Source organism: Acyrthosiphon pisum, chromosome A1 (assembly GCF_005508785.2).
Source record: "Acyrthosiphon pisum isolate AL4f chromosome A1, pea_aphid_22Mar2018_4r6ur, whole genome shotgun sequence".
In the NCBI taxonomy this organism is placed as follows: domain Eukaryota; kingdom Metazoa; phylum Arthropoda; class Insecta; order Hemiptera; family Aphididae; genus Acyrthosiphon; species Acyrthosiphon pisum.
Window position 1 is genome coordinate 101,981,358 of NC_042494.1, and position 6,000 is coordinate 101,987,357.

Genomic DNA, 6,000 nt, shown 5'->3' on the forward strand with positions numbered 1-6,000 from the left:
ATTAAACTAAGTTAATATAAAGTACAATTAATTTAATAAAATAGTAAATACTAAAGTTAAACGTTTGGTTCATATGTTAAAATATATTTATATTTAACTAATAGCTCGTAATGTTGCTCATCCGTGCCAAGGGGTGGCTTGAACCATAATGGTGGACGTTTTAAAGGATATTGCTGTAATGCTGCAAGAGAATATAATGTAAGAGTAAAATTCAAAAATAAAATCATTTGAAGGAGTCTAATTTATTTGGGAAATAAAATTACCTAGGAAACACGCAATAAGGATTTATTAAGGTAAATTTAAATTTGTATGTGAAATTAAATTATTAGTTAGGTAGATGAAATATGCAATTATTAGTATCGTAGACTTTTTAAAAAAAAAGTTTCAATTCAAGTATAATGAAGGTTTTTTTTGAATCTAACATCTGCAACAATATATAAAAGTATTAAAAGTTTTAAACTCTTAGTTTATTTTGGGCTAATATATTTTAATAAATATTACCAATACCCAAACTCGAAATAATTTAAATATTTGAAACTGATATTTGATTGGATTTAACACTCTAATATTTTGATCTAATAATTACATAATTTAATTAAAATTATTTTAAGGAAAAAATCTGAATAATTCACTTATCTGGTTGTTTAGATTAGTAATTATTTCGTAAGGATTCCGTTACTATTCGTTATTTACTTGGGTCGACCATTGACCCATGTATAATAATCATTATTAGGTATATTATGTTAAATTATTTTGTTATTATATACCTACATATTACTTATATTTTGCAAATCATAATAATATTATGTTATTATATTATAAACTTTATAATTAATTACACTATATTTAAAAAATGTAATGTTAAGTTAAGATTCATTTGCTCATACAAATCGATATACATTTTTTATATAATACAATTTATTTTATTTTTACGTTTAAATAATCTGAATTCCATAAGGCAGTATTTAAAACCATTTATTTCCATAATATAAAATCAAAATAATCACGTTTTAATTTAAAAATATAATAATTGGTACACTCAACCACTTTCAATTAATTTACCGTGATGTGATTTTATACTACTTACTGCGGTAAAAAAGCTTTGAATAAAAAGTTGAAATGCGTTGCTACAATTATTTTTATTCATAATTATATAATATGAAATGTATTGCTGACCCTAATTTTATTTATAATATTATATATAATAACTAATTAAAACATTAATTTGTAATTATAAATAATAATAATATTATATTATTTTATATTAGGTATGATTGTTATTACTTATTATTATTAATAATTATGTATACTTATTTGTGCAAATCCAAAATATTATAATATATAGTAGTAATAATAACAACATATTTTTGGCATTTAAGAAGTTAAATAAGAGTGCACTCCAATTTGAATGAATAATGTATTATTTCATTGAAGTAATGATAATATGTTATCAAATCCCTCTCATTCCATTCCCTTTTGTATATTATACTCTATTACTCAGAGTAATTACGTAAATTAATGTTATGAATAAGTGTTCGACTATCGATAATAATTGGTTTTTGAATACCCGCCCTCAACAAATAATTATGAAAAAAAAAAAAAAACAAATCATTGTGGGTACAAATAATTGTACCATTCATGAATGTATGTTATATATGCCAGTTCGTATGTTATATACCAATACCTAACTATACTACGCTTCGTAAAGAAAAAGGAAACCAGACAGGTGTGAGTGGCGGTTTGAAATAAAATACCATCATTTTTCATAGAGTGATGGTGATTATATGATCTACAACAGCTAATAGATTAAAAAACAATTATTATAAGGATGTTGCAGCTAAACTACGATGATCGATGATTTCTGTGAATTGTAATGTAAGCTAATTTTACCTCACCTATTTATTTTAATGATTAAAGAAAAATACCAGATCGTTATTTTTACTGGAATTAAAAACAAAAGTTTTGTTTAGTCACAAAAATATTTACGAGCGAACAATTAGTGACACAATTATAGTTAATAATTTCTTAAGTAGCTGACATTTTTTTAAAATTTAAAATCTAAATAATTTATGATTGATTGGGTTTGTCATTTTTCTTACAGAAACCTCATATTATCAAAAATACAAATATACAGTACATTCACAGTATTTCGAGTTTAATTTTCGATACAATTTTATATTTAAACATATATGTGGTAGAGGGGGGGGGGGTCAGGTATTCAACTACCAGAAACACTGGCTAGCCTTTACTATGAAGCCCGTCGCCTCACCCGTAGTGTGACAAGTCTTGTACCATTACTCAGCCAACGCTTGGAACATCTTCAAGATGACACTAGCCTTTTATCACTATATTATTATTCATTCGGCACCCGTAGTATTCTCAGTAGTGAGTCAACACTGGCAGCCAGTACTTATTGGATTTCTAACGCTAGATTAGTACTGGTTAACATTGTAACAATGTTGAGACTATTATTAGAGTAAATGTGCTGATACAGTTTCAACAATATTTCCAATGACTTTGCACAGTTGTAAAAATAAATTATTTAAAAGATTGTATATTATTATAATAACACCGTACCATAAAAAAAATGTCGCACAACTAAAATATTATCGAAATAATAAATACATAATTCCGCGATGAACGAACAACGAAATAATTACTATTAACTATAATTTTATTTACTTTAATACTTTAATACTTTATACTCCATCCACTGTGTAAAATCCACTATGGTAAACATGTGATTTAAATAATATATTATTATTAAACACTTGCGAACTTTCAAAGTACTTAATATTGTAAATACTACGCAATTAATTAATCGCATTGTCGCTGTTGTTATTCATCTGAATTTACTTTAGTCAAAATATATAATATTATAATATATATTATTATATTATAATCTAAATAATATTATTACACAATTGAAGGATTAAACGATTATCTATACCTACTACTAAAGCTTTTTGACAATCGATTACAAATATTTGTCCATCAGCTGCCCAAACGAATTCAGTGAGTCACCGACGCTGTTGGCTCTTATATTGCAGTGGTCATTCCACTATTGGAGAAGCTTACTTTGATTCCTCGGAAATATTTGGTGATATTATACTACTATAAACTTCATTGAATTCCGTTTATAATATTGTGAACATTTTCTTTGCCTTTTTTTCCCGCTATTTAACATACTTGGCGTGCTAATATTCAATGACTTTTAAAAAACGCAAAATAAGACACTGTCCTCTAGATCAAAAAATCTTCCAACCTGTGTGTCGTGCGTATTATGGTGATGTGTGCCGACAAAAAAAATTGTTTATTTTATATTGTACATAATATTAATATAGTCATAAGTATAAATATATGGCATTATTATAGTGTTATTATGTAATGGTAAAAATCACAGATCAGATAAATAATAATTGAAAAAATAGTTTCTTTCTCAATTTACACATGAATAGGTATAAATTGTTAATATTTCAAAAATCCATGAATTCTTTTAAGTGTGTCATTATTTTTATGGATCTAAATTAGGGTCTCGTCGTAAAAAAATGGTTGAAAAGCACTGATCTATAGTACATATAATATGTACAGGTGCAGGTGTTCGTTTTTGGACATTCGTATCTCCACAACCAAACAACAAATAATATAGCTGGCATGGGATCTCACACTAGCCATTTGATCACGTAAAATAACGTGACCGCTGTAGGTCATTTAATATTACATAGGTACTTCAGCAAATACCAGGGTATACGATGACACGTGCGATGGAAGGCGGAAAAAAAATGCATTTAGACCGGTTTGACAGGTATTGGTGTGCAAAACCGTGGAGACGAAAACTAAAAACTGCCAAAGCCATAGAATTATGGATGTGTCGGATGAATAATTACTATTTTCATTTTTCACTTATACATTATTATTGTATAAGGTAGATAGGTGTAACAACAACATTTAGTGTGCCCTTATGCTTACTGCACTTCCACTAAATTGCTGATAATATCATTATTATAAACTATATAGTAATACAAGCAACAATATTAATGTAATACGAATTAATGTTTAGAAAATTATATTATAGAGTTTGGATAGCTGGGTAAATGGCAGAATAATAATTAATCGGAAAATGTAAATATAGTTATTTTTTTTATGCAAAACTATATTTTTGAATTGATTAAATCTTTGTCATGTACAAACTAAACTGGAAAGTTTTCTGTGACACTTATAATAGTTACTTAAATAGTTAAATGTAATCTACGTAACGATAATTTTATTATTGTGCAACGTTGTACCTACCTACGTGTTTTCACTTGGGATTTGATTGTGTCGAGTGTATATAAATGACAGTTGAGCATAATATTAGGATTTTTATTTTTCCCTACACATATGGCGAATTAAACAAACAATACAAAAATGACACGGGTGAAGAGTGAATTCACGTGAGGGCGGGGGTAGTGATCATTATACTCGAGTTGATTACGAAATTTCTGTGAACCATAAACTAACCCATTAGAGGTGTCTAACGCAATAAATTGTCACCATTTGCATAAAAATGTACCCGAGTGAACGAATTTTTTTTATGGTAGCTTATAAAAGTTTTTTCTCCGTCCACCCTGTGTGCTTTATAGGTGTAATATAACGTTTTTATTTACACCCTCGGTAAAGTGTGAAATTGCGTTTTTTTAACTGGGTAAATGTGAGCTCTAAAGTGGTCAGTAGCTTTCCAATGACCCGAAACCCATATTGAACGTGATTTAATTTCGATATTCATTACAGTCACTGTAAAATTCAAAATGTTTGTAACACATTGTACGCTAAATTAGTACCCAAAATATATAATCAATAAGTAAAACCGTGTATTATTATTTTTTTATATTGGGAGCAAAGCTACTAAATTATATGTGTTTTTCCCTGTGATTTTTATCACGTGTTGGAGCAGAAAAAATTAATCAATTTTCTACTATGATTGTGGTTTCTGGTTACAAATTGTATCTATAGTTGATACTTCGGGGATTAAAAATTTCAAAGTACTTAACACAAATTGTTGACAAAATCGATTTTGATTTTCATTATAATTGAACAAGAAATAACCGTGGTCCGTAGATACTTGAAATTTTTATCAAATATTTACTTGAACATTTTCTAGACATGCTATAAATGTTTTTAAATAGTTTGGTTCTTTTTAAGCTGTTAAACATTTAATATTTTAAGCATTTTCAATTTTTTTTTCGATTTGTGATAAAAATTGATTTCTAGGCCAAAATCTTGGAAATGTAATACAAAGTTTCTCATAAGTTATCCTTACTGCAAACATTTGATTAAAAATACATGGCCAATATTTTTTTTACTTGTGTTTGAAATTAAAATGTCGACGAAAATATTTGTATTAACTAACATTTCATAACGATGACTCCTCAAATTAATTTTCTATGTTGTTGTAATTCAAAAAATATTAAATATAGACACTCAAAATATTTTAATATTCCTTAAACTGTAATTTTCTATGCATACTGAAATTTTCAAAAATATTTAGACTACTTTCATGTTATTTATACCACAGTCCTATTCACACATTTTATGTTATTAAAAGTAATACACCTATAATATTATAATTATTATAATAAAATATTATATTATGTGATATCTTATAATAAAATGAGTTAACATACCTACTGTATGATTTATAATAGTACTATTAATAAATTATAAAATATCTTTATGGATATAATTAATATGCTGACGGGATGTTTTCGCTCGTTTTTTTCATACACAATGATTTATCATTGAATTAAAATTATTCATATATTTTACAGTGATCAAATCACAAACTCACTAAACGATGATGTTAATGATCGAGACATAGTATACTAGCTGTAGCAGAGCGATACCTCTGGGTTTTTTATGTAATATAATATGTTGTGTTTGATTCCATAACTGAAAAGAGTGAAAAAAAGTATTAAGTATAATTCGTGGTATTTAAGGTATTAGCATAATATGTCTTGTAAC